The following is a 12,874-nucleotide window of genomic DNA, read 5'->3' on the forward strand; positions in this document are numbered from 1 at the left end:
CTTCTCTGATATCCCTGTTGTCACACAATATTAATGTTTTTATGACTCTGAGTCTATGGGCCTGTGGGCTTAATTAAGCAGTTTCCTTTTTGTTTGCTTTTGTGTTGTTCTGAATAGTCCTTAAGCAGAAAACTAAAAAAACCCAGTTATTTTGACATTTCTTACATCCTCACACTCTGGTCAACAGCAAGTGTGCAAACAGTTGTTGACCTGCAGAACCCTGGGGCATCTCAAGGTATTTCCCTTCGACAACAGGATTGAGAACAAAAACACCTGATCCCTCTACAGTCTGCTGACACCTCTAGAGACATGCAAGCAAGCTTGATACTCTCCAGGTTTTGCCATGGCAGTGTCAGCACCTAGATGGAAGATGAGCAGAGGATGATGGTTTGAGGTCTGGATAAGGATTGGCAGAGTAGACTGCCCTTAATCTGAGCCCTGGCAAACAGGAAACCTTTCTAGATCAGATCAGCCAGTGTGGCCTTACATCTGATATGGGGAGGAATTTCCTTTGGCTTTCATTCATGCCACACTCATTAGGGTTTGTGTAAACAAAAATCACACTTAGCATGCTCAGTCTGTTAGTTTTATTTACAAGAGATTCAGATTTAATCTTTTCCTGTCAGGCAATATGTTTTGGTATTTTCTAAAAAAAAATATGCATTTTAATAAAAAGTTGTGTGTCCTTGCAGTCAAAATCCTTGCTCCTCAGTCTATGGGATTTTTATGGACAAATAGGTTCTTAATTGCACATTGAGAACCATAGCAGCATTGTAAAACCCCCAAAGCAGACTGTACTCTTGATCCTGCTGTTAGAAAAATGGAGTTAGTATAGATCTGTAGCAACATTACTGTCTCTGAAATGTTGAGCTTATTTTTATCATCGTGTTGAGCTTATTTCTATCATCTTGACAAATTGTGTAGGAGAGCTGAGGTTTTACTGAGGATACACTACACCACATTTTAGTACTTTAAATTGCTCTGTTTGAAGTGTTTCAAAGCAGCAAATAACTAACTGCATGAATAAGGGACAATGTTAATGAGATGAAGCCAAAGTACTGAACTATTAAACAAGAATGGTAAAGAAATACCCTGAAGTATTTGTGATGAATAATCACAAGAGTCAGATCCAGTCCTACTCTCATTTATAAGAATGAAATAATATCTTCTTAGGATTTGTTAATTAATGCCATATTTCATGTATAATCATTGCAAAAGTATCTTTCCTGTACCATAATAACTAATAATCTTCAGTATTTTCCTCTCAATATATAGCAAATATATTGAACAATTTTCACTCATTTAATGCATTCAATTAGTTTATGTTTCCTTGTATTTTAGTGATTCCATTGCTTATGGTATCATTTGAAGAGTTTGGGATTTTTTTGGAGAAAGATAAAGCCCTAACCAATCTCTGCATGTAGCTGTAACCTCAGGCAAAATTAACACTGCAGAAATATGTGGACTTTTTGGTCTTTTTAGCATGTTACACAACAAGATGTGATGCTCCTGGCGCAATCTTGGATAGATTTGTGCCTGTTATATACTTTTCTCCTAAGTTTCTGCTGTTTCTTTGCAATACCTAGAAATTTTCGTTGTTTAAATCCTTCATTTCAATCTTTTAAGATGCTGATATATTTTCTTTAGATGATTTCTTTAGTCACCTTTTCTATCTTCTGGGAGTTTCCTTTACTTATGTGTTTGTTTACTACATGGCATATTGGAATTTTAGAAATGTTGAAAAGCTCCTGCTGAAGTCTGTGGGTGATATTAGCTGGTCTCTGAACAGCCTCATTTAATTGTTTCCATAGGAAAGGCTGCTTCAAGAGTCTTGCAGGCTAACTGCAGAAGCTGCTTGACCAGTGGTACTTGCTGTCAGCAGCAGATGGGTGGAAGGAAAGAGAAACCAGTCTTGTTTTCCATTTTTTCCCAGCTGGGGCATGAGGAATCACAGTAAAATATATTGTGCTACACAAAATAGACTAAATTGTCTATATTCCTGTTGGTGAATTCGCCCATAGCGTGTTAAACATCACTGTTAATTTCATGTTAGTTTCTTTATTTACCATAAAAGAAGACATGGTATCATCTAGTCCAGCCCCTGATTCCTCAACACTGTTGGAAATTTCATCTTTCCATCTCTTTGACATTTCTTTCGATGTTTTTTTTATTTTTTTTTTTCTGTCTTACACATTTAAATCAACTCTTCATAGGCAGGATTACCCTGCTAAACAAATAAATACCAGAAATGCAGATTTCAGCAGCATTAATCAGGAGTACTTAAAAAAATAGAACTAATTAAAGAAATATTATTTATGCTAAGATATTAAAATTTTAAGAATGTGCATTAACAAGAATAGCCTGAAAAAGTCCTTCAGTCTCCAGTGATAGTTTTCTTTTCCACTAGTGTCTGTAATTCCCTGAATGGCATCCAGGAACTAAAATTTTATGTCATGACTGAATAAAGCAAAATTAAAGCAAAATAGTGCATTCTCATTGCAAAATGCCCATCTTGAATACTCCAGCTGTCTTATCTCACATTATACGTGTCTTGAGTTCAAAATTTTGACTGCGATAACAAGGGGTGTTTTCACAGTCATTTCCATCAGGATTATGCACGGCGAAAGAAATAATATCCTGTAGGTAAAGTTACTCATTTTACAGTCCCAATTAAATGATGTAAAATTTAGGTTGTCATGTTAGAACCATCAAAAAAACTTATTCAGAAGTCCATTTGCTAAAATTCTTATAGGTTGAAGCATTACTGAAAAACTCGTAAATATGATTAAACAGACAAATGCCAAAGCCTTTGTTTTTGCTGAATCAATATGAAAGGTCTGGATCCTATGGATAAATTATTAATTCTGTGTTTTCCATTAGGTGTTAGTAGAAATTTTGTAATGTGGTTTTTGGCTAATAAAACATTAGACAATATTCCAGTAAAATTCTGGGTAGAAGTAGAATTTTTGATACATATTGTAATCTAGTACAAATAGAAGTTACTACCAAGGTGATGATATTCTTCAGGAATATTTAAGAGGCAGAAATGGTGTCTAGGATATGATGAATCAAAGGAAAATTATTGATTGTTGTACATATTTAATTCTAAATATTCTATTAATTTTATATTGCAGATATCCATCATGGGAAAATGCTATTATCTATTTAATTATTTCAAGACCAGAGAAGTGGCAGTACATCAAAATCTAGAATTGAGTGAAAGTAGCAAGGGCAATTTTGATGAAAAGCCCAAATCATAAACACTGCCTGACAGAACTGAAGATAAATTCACTAGCACAGCAGAAAGAATATAACCAAATGAATACTGAAGGAACAGTGTGCGGGCAAATATATCTGGTTTTGGTAATGAAAGAGAAAACACAGTGGCCCAAATCCAGCTTGCTTTCTTACATGGTTAATTCTACTGCAGTTCATTTCCCTTTCAGGTATTTTTTTCCTCAATATCCCCATCAAATTACTAGGTTAGAATATTTCTTACAAATGCCTGAAAAGTCTTAGGTCCCTTTGAGGATTGAGAAATTTATATTTTCTATAAGTAAAGAGGATAACATTAAGGTATCCCATTAAGATCCTACGATTATGGGTGTGACTATTAGCTCTGAATATCAAAAATACCTTTATTAAGATCCTAGTTTCTGTTCATCTGAAGTCAGTATAAAGAGTTTTCCTTTACTTCAATCATTTAAAGAAAGAAAGACTTATATCTCCTAAAATTCCAGATAAAGGGTACAGTCTGATTACATTGTTCAAGAAGCAATCATAAATTCAAACCAAAAAACATAACGACAATTCTTAATGCTTTATATTACTGGCATTCTTGCTAGCATAATTCTGTACATGGTTTTATCTTTCTTTGTGTAGTCTGAATTACGATTTTTATATACACTTAAGATGTGTACAACTGTTGTGAATTATCATACATAAATAACCATGATGAAAACAACAATACAAAGTATGTTTAAAGCAGGGACATTTTTTGGTTTGAGGACGCTGACATTATTATCTCATTAAGGTCATGAGCTATATTAATGAATGACACATACATGTATTTGTACATACACACCAAAACCTGGGAAAAAAATTAGTTACTATTTTTTGGGAGGTTAGGGTTTCTCTCTTTTTTTTCCCTATGCAAAAACAGTATTGGCAAAGCAGGACAGCGTCAATCTGTGTGGCAGAGGTGAGAAATTATAACACAGGCAGTAGAAGCATAGGAATTTCCTAAATTAAGACTTCTATAAAGCAGCAAAAAAACTGCCCAGAAAGATCCAGTAGTTTTTCTTCCTTTTATCTAGCTGCAGATTGTGATATTTGGTGTTCTGTTGAGGGGTATTTGTTACTCAGTTTATGAGTTTTTATCCAAAATTCATATAAAAAGGCAGATTACACAGCTCAGTAAATCTCTAATTCCAAATCATCTCCTGCCACCAATCCCACAGTAAGATTGTCATTAGTTGAAATTTCCAGTCAAATGACAAGGAGTTTTGAAGATTTTCTGCAACTTTTATAAGAAATTATTGACCCAGAACAACACAGATTAGGATTCCAATATTTTCAAGTTTATACTTAAATCTTTCATCCTGTCAATGCCTTTCTTAATGGAATACCTTACACATTGTTGCCAAATTTGGACATACTACAGGATGCAACTCACAATGCAACTCCTGCATAAAAAAGTATTCTGGTAAATTAAACACTAGACAGTGAATTTTTAGGTTATAAAAACGTATAAAATAAGCTTCTAGGTACCTTGGCCATCAAAAGCGAAAGTATGAATCTCCAGATGTACAGATGAAGACTGTGAAAACTTACCTGCGGCCACAGACTAAAAACTCTGGGAGAGAAGAGAGACATTGGCAGTTGCTGTAGAATTACTTATGTGCTTTCCCTCTGTCTTAGCAGGGTTGACATTTTGCACAACTAGGTCATAGGATTAAATCAAAAGGAAAGAAAGACAAGATGAACTGTTATTGATAAAGGATGTTGAACAGCAGTCGTGAGGAGGACAAGGAGATAAATTCTTAAGTTTGTGATGAAAAGAATGATCAACCTACAATATCCAAAACCTAAAATTTTAAGTGACAACCAAAAACCTTATGCCTCAGTATTATTCCATTTTCAGAGGGCAGTTGTGAAACAGATACACAAAATAACCTTTTTTTATTATATTTCAACTTAAAGAGGAAAATTGGATCTCATGTACTGCACTAAATGAAGTGGCAGATGGCTAGTGTATCAAAATATTTCAAAATTTCTGAGAAGGTCATTGAGATATGAATATAACATAGCCAGTAGGACTCTCTACTTTTCTAATTGGTTCAAAAACTGCTGTTCTTGAACCAATTAGAAAAACTGTAGCCCAGTGTTTGAACCAATTAGAAAAGCTGTAGCCCTAGCTAGTTCAGGGCCACAGATTTTATATTGACAACACAGGACATGAGATTCGTGTGAATTTAAACCAATCTGGATTTGTTTTATCTGTGTTAAAATCTGTGTTGCAAATAGGAAATTTCTGCCTTAATTAGTTTTAGTTTGGTGGAGTTTATAGGAAGAGTAGTTACTCTCTGTAGAATGAACTAGCTATGCCCCTGTAACAAAAAAGGCAGAGAAAGGAGATGATACCACAGGTCTTGGATGGTTCCATGTACTATGCTCAGTTTCTGGTCACTGCACCAGTGCAATTTTGTGAATCAGATAAAAATAGTTTTGTTGATAACCAACATAACAGAAAAATTCAATATTTAGGAAACAAAGAAAACAGAGAGGACTCAGACTGCATTCAGCAAGGATAAAAATGGACCCAAGTGGCCCAAGTCTGATGAGGAAGAAAGACACAACTTAAATGTCATACTCTTCATGGTTCAGGACTCATGGCTTTGAACAATTTACATTTGTGTTTCTAAAAAAAGAATTGTCTCCAGGACTTCTCTAGCTTAGTGAAATATGCAGTGAAATATGTAGGAAGGAGGTAATTACAAGCAAATGAGAAGGACTAGTCTTGTACATAAGCTAGCTAAAGAGGACAAGGAAGTTTAAATCTTTATGAAAGGGTGTTTAGGACAATTTGGAACATGAAAACTACTTCAAAACCCTTCAGTAGACAACTAACAAGTCTTCAGGTTCTCTGTATCTTTGACTACCTTTCTGGAGAACTGAAAAAAACCAGTGAAATACCTTCCTTGGAATTTCTAGCTGAATGCTACATAGTGTTCCATAACTAATATTTTAAAATTACATTACAGTCAATCATAAAAGAAACCGCATACGGGTATAAGAAAGCCCTTTTGCTTCAATAATTTGAGAGGGTTTCAGATAGCAGTATCTAGATTACAAAGCAGTACTGCTAGATAATTAACAATATATATGATATAGAAATTTCATTAAGATGGACTAAAATGTTAGATTTTTTATATATATATAATATCTATGTGTTTCATGGGTTTTAAATGTGTGAGACTTTTAAAAAATCCATAATATAGTATTTTCCTAAAATATTCATCAATATATAATCTGTAGGAAAGTAGCAAGATTAAATAAGTAGTCCAGAGTCTTCTCTTTTTTTGCTGAGGAATTTTTACTGTGGTCAATCATCTGTATTTATTTAACCTACAGGAAAAGATTTTCTCATTTCAAGTTTAAATCACATGCTTTATGTGTAGGGTTCAGTTTGTTTGTACACATTGCTTTACAAACATTTTAGGTAAATCAAAGATATTAATGGCATAGCCTAACTAAGAAATCCTTATTCTGTTCAACTCCATGCTAAAAATGGAATTAACTTTTTTTCTTTTTTTTTTTTTTTCATAGCAGCAAAAATACCAGAGCATATATTGTTAAAATATTCTGGTATATCTTGTGTCACTGCTAGTAGAATCATGTTGCTGTCTTATTTAAAATGAGCCATCAATCACACATGGAGATAATAACAAGCACTTCGCTGACAGTTTTCTGACCCAGATAACTTCAAGATGAAATATTAGAATAGAGAGTGGAAAAAGATTAGTAAGATCTGATAATTTTATATATTATCATGACAATTAATTTACTGGGTAATGTATAATAATACCATTAAGCAATTTTTTATTCTTTGTATAACTAGTGAAATGCTGGAGGTTTAAGTTTTGTCTGTTTGTTTTCCCCAAAAGGTTCATTTCAGTTTACTCTTTTCTTATGGGTTTAGACTAATTTTTCAAAATATAGTCACATATGAGCTAATTAATGGAGATTAAGAGTTGTGCTTAAATTGGATGTTTGGCACTTTATTTTGGTTGTTCCTATATTAGAATGACTAGAAAAGCTGTTTATGATCTGTTAAAATCTTGGAACATTATTTTTAATGCCTTGAATCGAGGAAATTAATGTGTTTGTAATAAAATTTAACATATCCCACCTCAAATGTCAAAGTACCACACAGAGGACATAACACTTCTGTGTTCTACAGCTCAATTAATTCTTTTCCATATTCACATTCATAGAAGGCATACAGGGGTCTTCCAACATGTATGTAACAAACAAGAGTTAAGGAAGCAGACATAGCAGAGTCAGCTTGAGCTGGATATAGTATTTTACTGTGAGGTTTAAATCTGGATGAGTTTCTTTACTGAAAAAAATTATTGACTTCACATTTTATCAAACAATGTAGAAACTCAGACTGTCATTAAAGAGTTTCATAAAGTCTTTCAACATATGTATTACAAAGTTTAATTAAAGCAAGAGGAATATAATTTATCAAACCTTAAATGCAATGAGATAATATGTTATTTTTTCACAGAGACAGCACTGAGATTGCAGATAATCTAGGTATTGCCTAAAAATTATGTAAGTTCTTCATTCAGGCATCATAAAAGGAGAAAATTTCAAACACAGAGCAAAAATAGAAAAGGTAATGGAAATGGAAGCATACTTATGGAATTGTGCTATGTTGGACTGTGTTTTAGAGAGAATGGCATAATCTCTCTCCCATAGCAGTAAAATAAATGCATTACAAAGCTAATGAGACTTTTAGAAGGAGATCACAATAAATCTATTTCTTTAGTCATGGTGTTATAACCTTTTCCCCCTAATTGGGGAATTACCAATGTGGTGAACTCCTAAAGAATCTGTCTTGGCACTACTCATATTAATATAACAATTTTTGTTAGCATCATTGATAGAAGAAAAATGATAATGTACTTAATTTATAGCATAAAAGGAATTAACAAGATTTGAGAGAATTAGAATAATATTCATGAAGGGATGGATAATCTTTAGTGATGGAAAAAGAAAAATGAGATTCAGTGCAACAATGCCTGGTTCTTTATTGATGTTAACAAGAACAGAGAACTTTTTGGATTGAAGCAGAGAAGAAATAGGAAAAGGATTTATGAGCTGATAATAAGGTGGTTGCAAATTACCAACATGATGAAGCTATGGCAGTAAACAAATGTAATGTCTGGATATAGTAAACACAATTTAGATATGAGGTAATATTACTGTCAATGTACAAAGCATTAATTGCAACTCATCTATATAGTATGGTCTGCTGTTTAATCAATATTTAAGAAACATATATTTGAGCTACAAAAAATGCAGAAAAAGATTGTTAAAAGTGAAGGGTAAAGAAAAGGTTTTAGAAAAAGAAAAATAGGTCTTAAAACTATTTCTTATGTAAAGTTGAAATGAAATGTATGTTTCTTTCTATAATTAAACTAGGCATGCAAATAGAAAGAGCTGAAGGAAAATAAAGACAACAAAATAATACAAACTGACAGTGGATAAACTCAAGGTTATTTCTAAAAGAATAAAAATAAGAAATGAAGCACCGAATTTTGAAAAACAACATCAAATATAACTAGCGCAGCAAGACAGGGAATTTGCCACACCTCTTGCCAGAATTTATATCTGCTGCACAAGACCAGAAATTCCACAGGAGACTAGACATGCATAGATGCTCTCTGTCTCAAGTTGGACACATTTCTGTTGTAAGTGGGGTTGGACTTCTAAAAACTGACAGCATTTTCCTTTTAACTAAACCTCTAAAATTATGACTGATAGCTATCTCCTGACCCACACAGAATTAGTTGATTCATCATAGATAAGTTCCTGGAGTAGAGTTGTTTACCAGATTTGAAAAGAAACCCACGAACTTAATCCCGCTTTTCCCCCTTTACTGTCAACATAAACAAAGCATTAAAGGACTTTTAAACTGCAGTATCATGCAGTTAGGAAAACTCTTTTATCCTAGCAGTGGTAGATAGCTGCAGTCTGGGTTTGAAATGTATTTGCAATAATAATCTTCCACGGTATTCTTGCTTTGCTATTTTGGTTCATGTATTTAAATAAATAAATAAAATAATCAGGCTTTAAGTCAGCTACTCAGGCACTTTCACTCAAGAACTGAAAATAACTCATGACTTGTGAGAGACAGACAAGCACTGAAAATGTCACAGAAAATCCCAGTAGGCTCCTGTATCACCAAAGGAAATTCTAATACAATCACTTGCTTTTTATTTATTCATAGTCTGTTTCACTGACAAAAAAGAAGGGACAAACAAGACCCCACCCATTAGTCATATTATGAAACTAAACTTACAGAGATTTACTGTAACAAATGGATAAAATACTGTTATAGAAAGCATGCTGTAAAAATTTCAACATCCTGCATATCATCTTTACATATGGATATGTAAGACCCCATAAGTAAATTGTTCATCTCTTTTAAGTAGAACATTTAAATAACTTAGAAATACCAAAACTGATGAAATGTGTCTGGAGGCATTTTGCATTTCTGGTTACTTTAAATTCTTAAAAAGTTTTGATAACATAAACAACTATCACATTTGTGTCTTAGCTGGAATCACTGAACAGTAGTCACAAGAAAAGTTTTTCCTATTCATTTTTCACATACTCTATAACAGGATGTTATGTATTCTTGCAAAATGAGATTTCATAATTAATGGCAAAAAATTGGCAAAACTCTTTGATAAAAAGAACATTTCTCACATTTCCTTGCAATTTTTGCAAGGAAAACAAGGCAAGAAGAAATTTTCTTTTAAAGTTTTCAGACAATTAAGCTGTCTATGCTTTTCAGTTACCTGATAATTTATTGCACCACCTCTTTTTCATCCATCATTATCATCAATCATGCATGAGAAATCCAATGACCCATGCAACCACAAACGTAGCATTGATTATTCAGCTTTTTCTTTTATAATGTTCAGCATGGGTATTAGCAAAACCTATCTCCAATTCCACTTCATTTTTGGGAGGAGACTCTTAAAAAAAAATTATTTCTTTTTGAGGTTGTAGATGCTTTGCTTTCAATCATAAAAGTGAAGTAATGTTAAGACTAGCACTTTTTTCCCCACTAATTTCGCACTGAAATATCTTACAGAAGAAATAAAGATAGACCTTTTCTGAAGGTGAAAGAACCTTCAATGAATGAAATTTATCTTTATTTCAGATGTAGAAGTGCCCTGCACTGTTGTGCTTAAATGTCAATGACCTACAAAAGCTTTTTTAAATACAGAGTGTATGGGGCTTCCTCTAAAGACAAACAACTGAAATGCCATTGGCAGATATGTCAAAGAACATTTCCATTCATACTTTGATATGAAGTTTTCTACAGTAGGAATTGTATCACTGTCTCTGCACTCCATACAATTTTCACATTTGGTATTTTGCCACTATGAAAATGTTTAAATAAATTCTAAATATATTATTATCTGTCTTTGACATGAAAAAACTCTGTATTTCTATTTTCAAGAAAAATCTTTCACATTCTTTGAAAATGAAAAATGTCTTAAAAGAAACAAAACAAAACAAAATTAAAATCTGCTGAGAGTGATAGTGAATTTTCAGGCAAAAAGAGGATTCAAGACATAAACACATCCTGCTCTATATTCAAAGATGGAACAAGATCTTCAGAATACAGCTTCAGGAATCACCTTAATGAACTCTTTCCTGAAATACAATTATTAAAACAGTTGAGAAAGTGTTTGAAAATTCTTTATATGTCAAGTAATTTGATGCATGATCCCAGAAAAAGAAGTCAAAATTAGTAGCTTAAAATTATGTTTCTGCTCACTTTTCTGAATCACTCAGAAAGACAATAAAAATTACAGGATTATATATAATAGTATTTGTATTTTTTATCTACAATATTTTCATTAATAATCTTTTTAGAATCTCCAAATAATTTATTATTTGCTAAGCATCTTTTATTACAACAAATAATTTAGTCTTGACAATCAGTCTTGACCATTAGTCTTGACAAAGAAGAGTCTCTAGGATACAGATAATTTACTTTAATTCTTAATTTAGGGCGCTGTATATCTGCCATGTTTGAAAAATGAAGGGTGGACTGTAGACTGTACAGGGACTACTGAAGGTAAATTTAAATGAAATGATACATGATGGAACCCACAAGAACTTGCCTGATTTACCAGGATTCTACTGTTTACGAGCAAGCTGATAGACAGCAGGATTTACTTTGTCTGTGGTCCTGGGTATTTAGTTCATTTTGTCTGTTGATGCACTTTAATGTGAAATGCGTACATAAAAGCTTGAAACTAATTTGAAAAGGATTAATTTTGACAATTTACTTTTAGGTGGGCTAATTAGGTGAAAATAAATTTTCCTTTCCTTCTCCCTTCAAAGGACATTGTTTGTGTGTCCCTGTAAATTAAATTCAGGTTCAACTGGGAACTGCTAAATTTTGTCTGGATTTCTTTTTTCTATGTCATTTAGCATATTTCACCTATAGGGAAAAAAAGTAATGATATTTTCTCAGTTCTAGGTTTGGGGGTTTTTTTTAAGTAAATTATTATTCTATAAGTAAAGGTTATGTGTGTTTAATGTAGGGAATTTTCACATGACAGGAAAAGGAAATAATTTTCTGCAATATTTAAAATAGAGTTCTGATAGAAGAGTTTCCACATAGTTATTTAAAGTGAGGGACAATGTAAAAAAAAAAAAAAAAAAAACAACCAAAACCAGAAAAAAAAACACAACAAGAACCAACCCACTAAAAAGCCCCCAAACCAACAACAAAACACAACACAATACTCACAGACAATCTCCAAACTAACCCTGAAAAAAAATTTGGGTTATTACTACCATTCTTTATGTAATCCATTCCTTCTCAGAAATTCTCACCTGCTATAATCTGGCATATCAAATATGCCCTGATGTGTCAAGGCCTTCTGCTCTCCTAAGCCTTGACAAGCCACGAAGCACAGGCCAAGGGCTGTGCACAGGAGAGGCATGTACAAACTCCACTGCTCTGTACTGAAGCGAAGTGAAAATTTTCCAGGATAGAAATCCATTTTAATTTAGGTGAAATGTACATTTTTGAGTTGAATCTGTAGTTAGAAACCATTGTTATTTAGCCAGACTGCAAGGCCTAAGCTCAGTGAAGTTACTTCAGCGAAGGACAGAGATAAAGGGAGGAAGACAAAAGATGATAGAGAGAGACAGGGACTGCTGTAAGGGCAAGCCAACCTGACCTCGGAATTCTTTCGGATAAAAAGGATCTAGTGGTAAAAGTCACGCAAAACCCATAAAAATGAATATGTATGAACCTATTGTGAAACTGTATGCATATGTATTTGAGAGAGATGAAAAGAGACCTGAAGTTCTCAGAGGCACACATACCTTTTTTGAGGAGAGCAATCTCCACATGCGTCCAGCGCTGTAATAAACATACCGGCTTTACAACTTTTACAAAGTTGTGAGGTACTTTTTCTTTTCTCCGCAAAACATTACCACTGAGACCCTCCAGGCTTCCTGCAGTGCTGCTTCAGGGAGTCCCTGGGCTGCCCCTACACATCTCCTGTGAGTAGGTGCCTTACCAGCAGGGTGTATGACACTGGGC

This window comes from Melozone crissalis, unplaced genomic scaffold (genome assembly GCF_028551555.1).
Source record: "Melozone crissalis strain CALT ecotype California unplaced genomic scaffold, PUWL_Pcris_2 ptg000002l_1, whole genome shotgun sequence".
NCBI classification, from domain to species: Eukaryota; Metazoa; Chordata; class Aves; order Passeriformes; family Passerellidae; genus Melozone; species Melozone crissalis.